Genomic DNA, 14101 nt, shown 5'->3' with positions numbered 1-14101 from the left:
CTTGTTGGAGACAAAAACAAACAAACAAACAAACAAACAAACAAACAAACAAACAAACTGTGAGGCTCCATGGAGTCTTTTAAAGTCTGCCACCCTCTTCATAGATCCGTCTCAGATTCCATTTATTGCCCTTAATTGGGTATATATATTCTCTAGGGAAAGTTTTCAGTGTTGGGGTATAACCCAGAATATAGATACCAATACATAGATTATTAAATTCTGTATCTGTGGTAACTGGCTGACTAGATGGATCAGTGGATAAAGGTAATGTGACCAAGCATAGAGACCTGAGTTCCTTCCCTGTAACCTACATCATAGGAGAGAAAAAACTCCATAAATTGTCCTCTGACTTTCATGTAGGTGGGGGTGCCAGGTCTTAGCAGCTTAAGTTTCCCCCTGCTCACTTATACTGAGAACTCTTCATCTGATACACTCATGTAATTATATGACTCTGTGCTCTATTTGAGAGATTCAGTACTTTTTTATTCTCACTTTTGTTGCCCAGAAGTTAGAGAAACCAAGGAGGCCAGCATGAGACCAACACCTGAAACATTGGTTAGGGATTATGGATATAGGGAACTTGTAACTGAGGTGAGAACATCATGTGTTCCAAACTGCTCTAAATGGTTTTCAATAAATGTGTGGCCAACTGTAGTAGATGCTGTTATTTCATTGCTGTTTCTTTGTTGCTATAGTTTTGTTTTATTGTCTACCTCTGATTACCTCAAAGAGACAAAAAAACTGTGATGAAATTTGCACTAATCCCTGTGGCCTGTTGAATCCTCATTAGATGTCAGAGTCTGCTTTAGTGAGGATGCTGGCCTGGATGATGCACAGCTGCTCAAGGTCGCCTGTACTGCCACAAGCAAATAACTTCCTCTGACAAAATAGCAGTTATCAGTGACACAGAGTGAAATTGTTTACAGTGCTAGCACTCCTAGGTTTAAGCAGACACCAGTAGCAAAATACAAAGGACCCAAAGATGGAAGCACATGCCCAGGCTGACAACAGTAGGCTTTGAAATGATTAAATTGACCTGGGAGTAGACAGTGGAATGTGAGGTGCAGGCAGAGGCCTAGTACAGAGTGTCTGACAGTTTTCCTGGTAGAAGGTATTCCCACTACTAGAAGGTCTTTGGATCTGTGGTCTAGGCAGCATAAGGAGATTGATGAAAGTCACTGTCTTGTGAATTTGCTGCTGAGACAATTGCTTTCTATTCTGAATATACACAATGGAGTTGGCTCAAGGTCAAGAAGAAACAGCCATTGTTGTAGTTCATTCCTCTGAAGAACATTCTCCTTCTCTTTTCAGCCCACATAGATTAATCATGTACCAACTTGTTCCCTGGACACTCACATGACAGGGATGTGGTCCTACTTTCCTGTTATGTGTACCAGAAGATCACTTTACAATGGCCCAGATGATCTAGTTCAATCTTGCAAGACACAATAATCTAGTCTAGTATGGTAGCACTTGCCTTTAATGCCAGGAGAGGCACAGGCAGACAGAATGCTATGAAATCAATGCAGTCTAAACAGTTGGTGGAAATTATGGTTTTTTGTTTTTTATTTTTTATACAGGATCAAGTCAAATAAGTTCCCGAGGCTTGGAGGTTTTAGGTTTACCTTTTAAGGGGACTTTGTACTTGTAGGAAGGGATAATGCAAATATTCACAGATAAATTGTGGAACCCGGGCCTTCATTCAGCTCCAAGGCAAGTGCATCCAGGGGACTAATGGATAATCTGCTTTGGGGATCCTGACTAGGCTAACAGAAGATTATTAAATGTAGTTATTATAAGGGAATTGTCCCACCAGTTCATATACAGTAAGATGCAGAGCCCACATTTGGACAGGTTGTTTGGCACCATGTATTGCCATGCATCATGTGGGTACATGGTGTCAGGAGACACAGAAGAAGGCCTCATTTCCCTTGAAACTGGAGTTACTAACATCTCACACCATTGCTTGAAATACCAGCACTTGGGAGAGGAGGTCAGAATCAGGAGTTCAGGAGCATCCTTGACTATATAAGAAATTTTAAGTTACCTTCATTCCTCTAAGAACTTCATTGAGTTTCCATCTGTTGCTATGAATTGTAATGCTAAATCCTGTTCCTAGGAAGGTCTGGAACTAGGAGAGTATTCTCCTATCAAAAGCTTTTGTTGTGCAAATATTTTTGCTTAATTTAAAGCCATTGGTTAAATAAAATTTGGCTACTGGTATTTACTGGACGGATTAGACATATTTGAGTTTCTAGTTATGTGGTTGTGGGTGTAGAAGTGAAAGATAAGAGGAGAAACTAGAAAAAAGAGAGAAGGCACCATGGGGGACCTGTACCACGAGCACATATGGAGGAAAAACCGCAAGTATTTGGGGTGCACCACTAGAAAGGTAGCCAGGTGAGATGTTAGAAAAGCAGATTAGGGGTCACCCGACCCACAGTAATTGTCTCTATTTTTGTTTTTTTTAAGACAGTGTTCCCTGTATATCCCTGGCTGTCCTGGAACTCACTTTGTAGATCAGGCTGGCCTCAAAGTCAGAAATCCTCCTGCCTCTGTCTCGCAAGTGCTGGGAGTAAAAGTGTACACCACCACCTCATAGTAATTATCAAAGCCAAATGATATAACAATAGTCTGAGTCATTTCTTTAGAAGCAAGTCAGATTGAGCTTCCATTGGTTCTACTAAAACTTTGTCTCAAAACAGAAGGTGATGGGGAAAGAGAAGAGCATTGGCTGGAGGGGAGAGGAGAGAAGACCATGGAGAAAATGGTCAAAGACATACTTGAATAGAAAGTCTTCAAGAGTCAAAGGATGTGCATTTTTTCATTGAATTATTTATTTCCATCTGATCACAGCCCCTCCCTCTCTTCCCAGTCAGACTCAATGTCCCACTCCTCCCCCCCCCCCCCAATTCCCTATTCCCTTCTCCCCAGAGAAAACGACCCGCTTTTTTTCCCATCCTGGCACATCAAGATGCATCAGTAATAAGTGCATCCTCTCTCACTGAGCACAGACAGGGCAGCCCAGCTAGGGGAAAGAGATCTAAAGGCAGGTAACAGAGTCTAAATCCGAGGCAGCACCCACTCCAGTTGTTAGTCGCCCACATGAAGACCAAGCTGCATATCTGTTTCATTTATGTAACAGTCCTAGTTCAAACCCCTACATGGTGTTGGCTCATGGTTCAGTCTCTGTGAACCCCCAAGGGTTCATATTAGTTGACTCTGTAGGTCCTCTTGTGGCTTCCTAACCCTTCTGGCTACTACAACACTTCCACCAACACTTCCACAAGACTCTCTGACCACAGCCTAATGTTCGGCAGTGGGCCTCTGCATTTTTACATTTAAAGGGTGATGGAGAGAGCATGCAATTAGAGGGACTGCCCACAACAGGTCAAAATGGAAACCTCTCAGCAGCCTGCAGCAGCTACTTGTAAAAAAGATGGTGTCTGTGGTCTTGAGAAGTAGGAGACACATTCTTCCTGGGTACCTGCCATTTGAAATAAGGGACTGCTTGATGTAGGCTGTGATAGAAACATCTCAATAGCCTGTGGAAGCTCTTCATACTAAAACATAATTCCCCTTTATCTTAACCTTACCCTGTACAATCATTGTATAGAATTCATTGTGCATGACTGCTTTTCAGCTGGCCTTGATATGTATACTTATTTTATTATATCTGAATTTCCTATTTCTTTCTTCTTCTGCTCAGTTGTAGTCTGTGAAACTCGATGTTTCTTGATGTAATGATTTTAAACTATGAAAACCTGAGATATAAGGGCTCAGTACAGCACAGTTGAAAATTTCCCAGGTGTATGCTGTGTGTACTCATCTTGGAAACAATGTAATAATAACTGTGTAATGGTAGTACCAGATTAATGCATAACTTTCAAAGACAGTTTGAAGAAATTATTAGAAAATGAAATAGAGACAACATTGGGACCCGAGAAATGTAAAAGTCATTGACGTTATGAAATTAGTTTCACACAACATTTGAGAGTAGTCCTGAATAGTAAAGTATAGAATATGTCATAAAGTATGTCAGTCAAAATAAGTTAAAACACTGGGACTCTTACAAGGGTTACTGTGTGCAATGTACAGAATCAGAAAGCTAGCAGAAGTACTGAGTTAAGGGTTAAGCACCTCTGACCCATTCAGTGCTTTGGTAGAGGATTTCCCATCAGAGCCCTACCCTGCAAAGCAGGGGTTGGATCTCCAGTACACACCAGCTACTCAAATGGATACCATGTTTCCTTTTGTAAAGAAATGGAAGAGTCCGTTCAGCCACCATCTGGGAAGGCTCTATCTCATTTTCAGAGCCACTGCAATTGCAGGATTTTAACTTAGCCCCAGCTCCATTGTCTTATGCCAGTATTCTCTGTATTGTCCACTTTCCTGTGGTAGTGTCAGTGATGGGCTCTGCACTATTATTTGTCCCTGTTACCTGACCTGGTGTTGTTGCTCACAAAACCTGCTTCTCTGATCCAAAGAGAAACTTCAAATCACATTCTAAACGGCTTTGGCCCTGAAAGGAAATGGGTGCTTCTACTTTTTTACAACAAAGTAAACATATCTCAAGAAAAACTTTCTATAGGTATGATCCATCCCACTAATTTAGCACACAAAGAAGGACAAAAGTCCATATTAGGCGATGGAGAGATAGCTCTTCATTTGAGAATATGTTTCTCAAAAGACCCACATGGCATCTAACAGTCCTCTGTCATTTTAGTTCCAGGTGAAACCCAATAACTTCTTCTGGCCTTTGGGGAGTGGCATGCAAGTGTTGCACAGACCTACAGAAGGCAAATCATGCGTGAATATAAAATAAAACCAAATAACAAACAGAATCACCACTGGGGGGAACAAAAACCAAGGGAGAAAACTCACAAAGCATATGGGCCTGGATTTGGTCTCAGCTTTTAAAAAACATCTGGGTACTGAATACTGAACTACACACTGTGCTTGTGTTAAAACCATAAAATGGAACCAAATGTATTGTCAAGCACAAAATTCACTCTCATAATAATGAAAAATAACAAAATCACCAAAAAATAATAAATCCCTATCTCAAAAGTTCCTAAAATTGAATCTCTCTAGTAGTAGTTACCACTGATAGAACATTTGAAGGAAAGCAGAAGCATACATGTCTGTGTTTTCTGACAGCTTTTATATTCCCTTAGAATATGTTTTTATTTCCTGAAAGCCATTTCAGAAATACTGATATATTTCCAATTAATTTGTTCAACACTATCATACACAGTATTTTAGCAGCAGCTAAATGTTTGATATGAAAGGATACAATATGGGTAATTTTTCCACCTTCAAGTTGGAATCCACAGAGTTGGACACACTAGACAACTGAATGTACAAACTATTACTTTTGTAGCTCAGTCTGGCTGGGAAGTCATTATGGAACCCAAGCCCCTTACTTAGAACCACCTGTGTCTGATAGGTGTGGGATTTCAATAGGGTGATACCACAGCTGAATAAAGAAGTTTCTTAGCTGGGCGTGGGGGCGCACATCTTTAATCCCAGCACTCGGGAGGCAGAGGCAGGCGGATTTCTGAGTTCGAGGCCAGCCTGGTCTACAAAGTGAGTTCCAGGACAGCCAGGGCTATACAGAGAAACCCTGTCTCGAAAAAAAAAAAAGTTTATTAAGAATGAAGAGTTAGAGATCACTGTTTTATTCATAAGAAAACATCCAATTTACTCAATAGTAACTAAAAGTGGGCAGTCAATATGTACAGTGTATAGCCTTATCAAAAAAGTAAATCAATTACAAAATAAAACAACAGCAAAGAAACAAACAAAAAATAAACTTTAAATGAAACAAAAGAGAAACAAAATAACAAAAGTAATCAAAGCTCAAACCAAAATCAAAAAACAATTGTGCTAAAGAGCCTTCTTTGGCTGTTATTTTGCAGCACAGACTTACAGTCCATGGCTGTCCTTGGAAACACAGTAGAAAATAAGTTACTTCTGGTAACAATCTTTACAAGAGAAATTTAAGTAGGTCTCCTTTTTTGGAGTATGGGTTTGAAGAACAAGGACACCCAAGACTAAGTAGAAAACATGTTATAGACTTTGGCTCAAAGTCTTACGATCTTGTAGATAGATTTTGTAATTTTCCTTGATGACCTATCAGGACAAGAAAAATTTACACTCTCAGAATCTTCCTGTTTTCCCAGCAGCTCTTGATGTGTCTCAGCACATGTCTGAATCCCTCCACATGCTCACTCTTGCTGAGCCAGAGCACAGATGAAATTAAGGGTTATTCATTGCAAGGAAACAAAAGTAAAGGAAGAAAATGCCGCAGATGATAGCCATGATTACTGGGGATGAGATGAAATATTTGCTTTGCACATGCAGATATCCCCCTATAGAAGTTATCTTCAAAGGAGACCTTGTCCTGGTCTGTTCCATGTTCCAGTTTCTGCTGGAGTATTTCACACCTAGGGAAGGAAGGAAGAACAACCTGATTAGGATTTGTCAATTCAGCTCTCCATCCCACACTAGATCTATTCAGCTGGATAATCTATTATGACCTATCATTGTCTAAGGTCATTCCCTGCATCCCCAAGTGTCATAGAGCACCTGGGCTTGGAATTATTTCTCAGCTTTTAAAAACTGCTAGAAACTGAGCTGAGAACTACACATTGTACTGGAGTTTAAAAGAAAAACACTATATTTCTCCAATAGTCCATGTATAATATATTGAATAATAACAATGTAGCAATGTCTGATACTGAGTTCAAGTGAGATGTGAACAACCTAGAAAACCATGTGGATGCCTTATGGGGAACCTGCCTAGAATTGAAGTGAAGGTTACGATTATTTCTCTAGTGCAGGACCCTGACAGGGTACCACTCATCAACCCTTATATCTGGAAATAACCAGAGAAAACCTATAACATGAAATCCACAGGCACTGCATGTGTCCTAAAATCAGAAAGAATGTGCTAACTGAAAATATTCCCAAGGCTAGGAACTGAATTTTAAAAGTGATGGTCATGAAGGAACATAACAACACACATGTACATCTGAGACTGTGGTAGAGCACTCTGTCAAATATGCAAATTATTTGTATTCACACAACCCAAGCACAGTATACCTCAGTAACCTGTTGATTTTCCTAGCTAATGCTATTATAAAAATCTCCCAGGATATTTTGGAGTCATAAAAACAAATCTTGAATGGGATAGGTACGTAATGAGCAAAGCATATAGACAGCTCAGTCAATGATAAGCTTTCCCCTCATAAACACAGACTCAGAATCAGGGTTCTTGGCATAGTATCCAATCTGTCTTAGCAAGTTCCAAAAGCTGTGTAGAGTAGGCTTCTCTGCCAGCAAAGGATCACGTGTTGGTGATGGACTAGCCTCTCCTTCACTGTTTCAGTTTTGTCCCAAAGTAAACAGTTCCCTCCATTAGAGGCTCCCTTTGTCATTGCTTGACTGACTTGGTGTCCAAAGGTATGATCCCAGAAAAATAGGAAGTCATTATAAATAGGAACCAATGGAACAATTTTCTCCGAATAATGTGACTGTGTCAAGGATATTTTGAGTAAAATGAGGCTAACTAGTTGAAGGTCAAATACTTGCACGGATTATCTAACACTGAGCAGTAGTTCATGAAAGGGCTGCATCACATAGTACAGTTTCACTCTTTAGCTGATGGACATCAGGATATCATCTTCTTCTGGACTACTCTGAGGACCAGTACAGACCTCATGTGCCCTAGAGACTCTGTGGATATCTACTCTTTGTTCTGGAATCAGTGGGTCAAAGGGGACTTCTTTTCTACTTTCTGAACCTCGCTTCTCAAACACCTGATTTTATACTACCAGACCTGTCTGAACGTCCTCATTTCTCCCAACACCCATTGAGGCTGATTTTAACACTGAGAAAATGATTTTGTATAACAGCAATTGCAGAATCCCACACAGATAACATATTGTGAGTTTTTAGATTATCATGACCCTCAAGGGGCTCCTGAAACAGCTCTGTTTTGCACCACAGCTGTGGGAATTCTGCTGGATGCATGTACAGCTACATGCAACTCAATCTCTCAATGATTAGAATCCAAGCCATATCATAAGGCAATGTTTTACTGAGTAGAGGTAGCTGGAAAGGCAATGGTAGCAAGCAATAAGGAGAAGAATCTGGAATGCTGAGAATACACAGTGAGCCACCTGATATTCCAGTCGGTCTTTTTAATTCTTCCAGAGCAGAAAAGGGACATAACACATGGATTTTATACACCAACTTCCTCCTCAACACTATGTACCATATTCCATTGATTTTCTCCAAAGGATTTCAATGACGATCAGTAGTATTGTCCCTAGCCAGTTGAGAGTCTGACTTTAGATTTTGTGTCCTTTTTTTTTGTCTTGGAATCTAGGTAGAGTTGCACACGAATTGGACTGCTGTATTTGATTTTTCATGGGTGCAGTCTGTAATCTCAGGGGCTTTACTCATCATGTTTGGCCTCTAGAGACAGACATGGTTACATGTCTACAGGAACACACACACAAACATACACACACACACACACACACACACACAGTTGTATATTCAAGCATCCATACCACAAACACTTGCAAAGGCATTTTGCCTTACGCAAACACACAACATAGAATAAACACACTGAGTCACAGCTGGTACACAAACATACACACACACACACACACACACACCAACACACACACCACATACCACACAAAGACTGACACAAACACAAAAACATCAATGAAATTCTTGCTCTTATCTAGCATATTTTCTGTTGCATGAGCACGTAGTTGGACCTATGATGTGTATAAGGCTCTTAGACTCAAGGGGGCTTTGCAGCCCTGACCTGTACTTGTCTCCTCTTCAGGAACTTTTTCTATGAAAATACTTGCTGGTCCTAAAGGGAAATTACAAGCTCTACACAGATATCCTGGACAACACAGCACTAAATTGCCAAGTAAGATATTTCTATGTATAGGCTCCAGTAAGCCCCATTTTGACTCATCAAGGCCCTCTCACTAAACCTACACTGAGTCCTTTTGAGCATCCGAGGAAGACTGTGACTTTTGATCATTACTCAGGAACTTTTCAACACATTACTTATTATATGATATTAAATCATCCTCAAAATCAGTCAGGAGAAATCTAGTTAAATGACCTGCTGTGACATTTCTGAAATGCAGCACTCTGCACAACTCTGAGTGAGAATGTATCCTGAAACAAAGCCATGCCCAAAATATAGTTAGCAAAACAATGTTAGCAGAGTGAGCACTGTAGGCTTCTATGTATGCCCATGGTTAAGCCAATAAGACAAGCCAGAATAGCCCAGGCAATAACTGTAAGCAGGAAAAATTAAGAAATGTAATACTAATTTTAAAAATAGTAGTATTGTTTAATGATTTGCTGATATAAATAAGAGACAGATCTCCACCTGGTAGTGGACAGATGAAAATTCTACTGGACATCGAACAACAGGAAGTATCAGGTTTATTGAGAGACATAGGCCCAAAGAACTAAGTTAAAGAATGACTACACAAAATCAGATGTCCTTAACTGGCCTTACAAAATACCCACAAAGGTACAGATTTGCATAAGCATCCATAAACACACATACACATACACACACACACACACACACACACACACACACACACACACACACACACTCACCTAAAATCATAAAAGAGCAAAAACAATGAAGAATCTGTCATGCTAGTGGAAAAAAAATTTAGACTATGCAGAGCAGATGTTTCAACTGAGAAACACAACTCTGGTATTCTTACTAGGGAAATAGAAAGATCTAGACAACATTCTTCTTGGACAGAATGAGGAGCATACAGAGAGAATTTTTTTCATGAAGCCTCAAAACTCTCACACCAACTGAGATTGTGAGAAGCCTTTCCTACATCCCTGCTCATCCAGCCAGCTCCAGACCACAAGGCCCAGGAAAGAAAACTCCAACAGCACTCAAAGAAAATAGGACTGACATGCTGCTACTCAGGCTCACTGAGTGTGAATCAAGATCTACAGGGGAAAGGGTTGGGGTGGGGGGCAAAAACTGCCAAAAGGCAACAATGAAATCCACTTATTTCTCAATCCCACTAAGCTCTCATCCCTGCAAACTACTTCCTACCTGAAATCTCACATGCTCCCCACAAAATTTTGAAGGCCTTTACATCTTCCTGCAAAGCACTCTACTATTCTAAAGAAGGGCTCCAACACAGCACCCTTCAAACTCAATGTCATATAGAGTCGTGATGTGTAATCAACTTATCTCCCCTAGTGAACTGCAGATTCTGGCAGAAGAGAAAATTTTGCTTGTCAAACATGCAGTTTCTTGATAAAGGCTACCTCCACAAAAAGCCTGGTAGATGATCCCATAAATAAACAGTTGGAGGAGGCATAGGCAAATGTCTGGTAAGTTGCTGGAATGTTCCATTGGACTTTCTATGTTTATGGTGAGCCATGACAGCAATCTGCCTCTGATACACATCACCCTACCTGCTGCTGCTTGGGACTGGTGACAAAAATGTTCTTGCTGGCCTCATCACAGATCCTTTTTCTTCACCAAAGGATGCTTCCTGTTCAGCCGGCCCCACCAGCAGCTTCCTGTTCTCATTCAGCACCATCCTTACTTTTTCCTTCAATTAATTGTAGTCACTCAGGAGGTAACAGTGCCTGAAGCTGATCCACAAAAAAAGAAACAAAAAATGGTCATTTCCAGCAAGCTTACATTTCTCTGCCACTCTTTTAGAACTAGGATTCCTACAAGAGTCCTGATCCCAGGACAGCCTCAGACTAGAGTTCACACTATACCTATCAGTACCAAATCGAGGTAGGTCAAATCCAGAGATCAGCCGCATGCCACAAGTCTCAAAGGACTTAGGAAAACCATAACACCAATAGTGTTCCATGTACATTACTGAAGAGGAAATGTTCCTCATGGTTGCTTATATGTCTTGTTACCAGAAAACAATCAGCAGGGAAAGGGCAAAAACACTCTGAGGGAGAAGAGAAGACCAACATGTATAAATTCTTTCCATTTTTGTCATGGATCCCAGAACTTTGAATCTGCTGTCAGAATCCTAAAGTTTCAGGGTTGCTTGATATTCCCAGCATGATGGAAATGGTTTCTATGCAGAGGATCCTGAATTTGGAAGAATAAAGTTTGGAGTGTCTTGGACACTCTTCACACTTAAGAAAACTGAGTCCAAGAGGTACAAATCCAAGACCCTTGCCTCAAGGGAGGGCTCTTATTAAGGAACAGATAGTGGGGCTGGAGAGATGGCTCAGTGGTCCTGAGTTCAATTCCAAGGAACCACATGGTGGCTCATAGCCATCCTTAATGTGATCTGACCTCCTCTTCTGGAGTGTCTGAAGACAGCTACAATGTACTCCTAAGCCTGATAAAAAGCTTCGGTGAAGTAGCTGGATATAAAATTAACTCAAACAAATCAATGGCCTTTCTCTACACAAAGAATAAACAGGCTGAGAAAGAAATTAGGGAAACAACACCCTTCTCAATAGTCACAAATAATATAAAATATCTTGGCGTGACTCTAACTAAGGAAGTGAAAGATCTGTATAATAAAAACTTCAAGTCTCTGAAGAAAGAAATTATAGAAGATCTCAGAAGATGGTAAGATCTCCCATGCTCATGGATTGGCAGGATCAACATTGTAAAAATGGCTATCTTGCCAAAAGCATTCTACAGATTCAATGCAATCCCCATCAAAATTCCAAATCAATTCTTCAACGAATTAGAAAGTGCAATCTGCAAATTCATCTGGAATAACAAAAAACCTAGGATAGCAAAAACTCTTCTCAAGGATAAAAGAACCTCTGGTGGAATCACCATGCCGGACCTAAAGCTCTACTACAGAGCAATTGTGATAAAAACTGCATGGTACTGGTATAGTGACAGACAAATAGACCAATGGAATAGAATTGAAGACCCAGAAATGAACCCACACACCTATGGTCACTTGATCTTCGACAAGGGAGCTAAAAACATCCAGTGGAAGAAAGACAGCATTTTCAACAAATGGTGCTGGCACAACTGGTTGTTAACATGTAGAAGAATGCGAATCGATCCATTCCTATCTCCTTGTACTAAGGTCAAGTCTAAGTGGATCAAGGAACTTCACATAAAACCAGAGACACTGAAACTTATAGAGGAGAAAGTGGGGAAAAGCCTTGAAGATATGGGCACAGGGGAAAAATTCCTGAATAGAACAGTAATGGCTTGTGCTGTAAGATCGAGAATTGACAAGTGGGACCTCATGAAACTACAAAGCTTCTGCAAGGCTAAAGACACCATCAATAAGACAAAAAAACCACCAACAGATTGGGAAAGTATCTTCACCTATCCTAAATCAGATAAGGGACTAATATCCAATATATATAAAGAACTCAAGAAGGTGGACTCCAGAAAGTCAAATAACCCCATTAAAAAATGGGGCTCAGAACTGAACAAAGAATTCTCACCTGAGGAATACCGAATGGCAGAGAAACACCTGAAAAAATGTTCAACATCCTTAATCATCAGGGAAATGCAAATCAAAACAAGCCTGAGATTCCACCTCACACCAGTCAGAATGGCTAAGATCAAAAATTCAGGTGACAGCAGATGCTGGCGAGGATGTGGAGAAAGAGGAACACTCCTCCATTGTTGGTGGGATTGCAAGCTTGTACAACCACTCTGGAAATCAGTCTGGCGGTTCCTCAGAAAATTGGACATAGTACTACCGGAGGATCCAGCAATACCTCTCCTGGGCATATATCCAGAAGATGTCCCAACCAGTAAAAAGGACACATGCTCCACTATGTTCATAGCAGCCCTATTTATAATAGCCAGAAGCTGGAAAGAACCCAGATGTCCCTCAACAGAGGAATGGATACAGAAATTATGGTACATTTACACAATGGAGTACTACTCAGCTATTAAAAAGAATGAATTTATGAAATTCCTAGCCAAATGGATGGACCTGGAGGGCATCATCTTGAGTGAAGTAACACAATCACAAAAGAACTCACACAATATGTATTCATTGATAAGTGGATATTAGCCCAAAACTTAGGATACCCAAGATATAAGATACAATTTGCTAAATGCATGAAACTCAAGAAGAATGAAGACCAAAGTGTGGACACTGTGCACCTTCTTAGAATTGGGAACAAAACACCCAGGGAAGGAGTTACAGAGACAAAGTTCGTAGCTGTGATGAAAGGATGGACCATTTAGAGACTGCCGTATCCAGGGATCCATCCCATAATCAGCTTCTAAACGCTGACACCATTGCATACACTAGCAAGATTTTGCTGAAAGGACCCAAATATAGCTGTCTCTTGTGAGACGATGCCGGGGCCTAGCAAACACAGGAGTGGATGTTCACAGTCAGCTATTGGATGTATCACAGGGCTCCCAATGGAGAAGCTAGAGAAAGTACCCAAGGAGCTAAAGGGATCTGCAACCCTATTGTTGGAACAACATGATGTACTAACCAGAACCCCGGAGCTCTTGTCTCTAGCTGCATATGTATCGAAAGATGGCCTAATCGGCCATCACTGGAAAGAGAGGCCCATTGGACTTGCAAACTTTATATGCCCCAATATAGGGGAATGCCAGGGCCAAAAGAATGGGAATGGGTGGGTAGGGAAGTGGGGGGCGCTATGGGGGACTTTTGGGATAGCATTGGAAATGTAATTGAGGAAAATATGTAATAAAAATCAAAAAAAAAAAAAAAAAAACGAAAAACCCACTGTCATCACGTCTGCTAACATCTTGACAGATGAAGACCCACAGAAGCTCATCAATAATTGTATGAGGAAACAAACATGAAGAAACAGATCAGTCTAGACATATTGTACACCACCACATCCCATGAAAGATTCTGAGGGAATGTTCTACATGGATGGGAACACCTCAATTAAACATGGAACCAGTTACCCAGGGGCTTCGGGAGATATTGTAGCTGAAATTATTTGGCCTCAAGATATATAGACCAAGTCTATGGTGAAAGAAAACACCAGTCATCACTTACCAGGAATGTCAATATGCTTTACTTAATAAATATGTGGATACTATGATATATGGAGA

General features: G+C 40.6%; 1 long non-coding RNA gene across 1 annotated transcript in view; it reads right to left on the bottom strand.

Annotated features, from left to right (window-relative positions):
* Positions 1–5681: 5681 nt before the first annotated feature.
* LOC147001705 (uncharacterized) overlaps positions 5682–14101 on the bottom strand; it is a 33242-nt gene continuing 24822 nt past the window's right edge. Inside the window, exons 2-3 of the long non-coding RNA XR_015044616.1 lie at positions 10504–10686; positions 5682–6449 (exon numbers count right to left, since the gene is read on the bottom strand). This is a non-coding gene — a long non-coding RNA (uncharacterized LOC147001705). The remainder of the gene's footprint in view (positions 6450–10503; positions 10687–14101) is intronic.

Source organism: Mus caroli, unplaced genomic scaffold, assembly GCF_978045245.1.
Source record: "Mus caroli unplaced genomic scaffold, Mus_caroli_1 scaffold_12, whole genome shotgun sequence".
NCBI lineage: Eukaryota > Metazoa > Chordata > Mammalia > Rodentia > Muridae > Mus > Mus caroli.
Note: the sequence above shows the minus strand (reverse complement) of the source record. Positions and strands in the feature narration are given on the sequence as shown.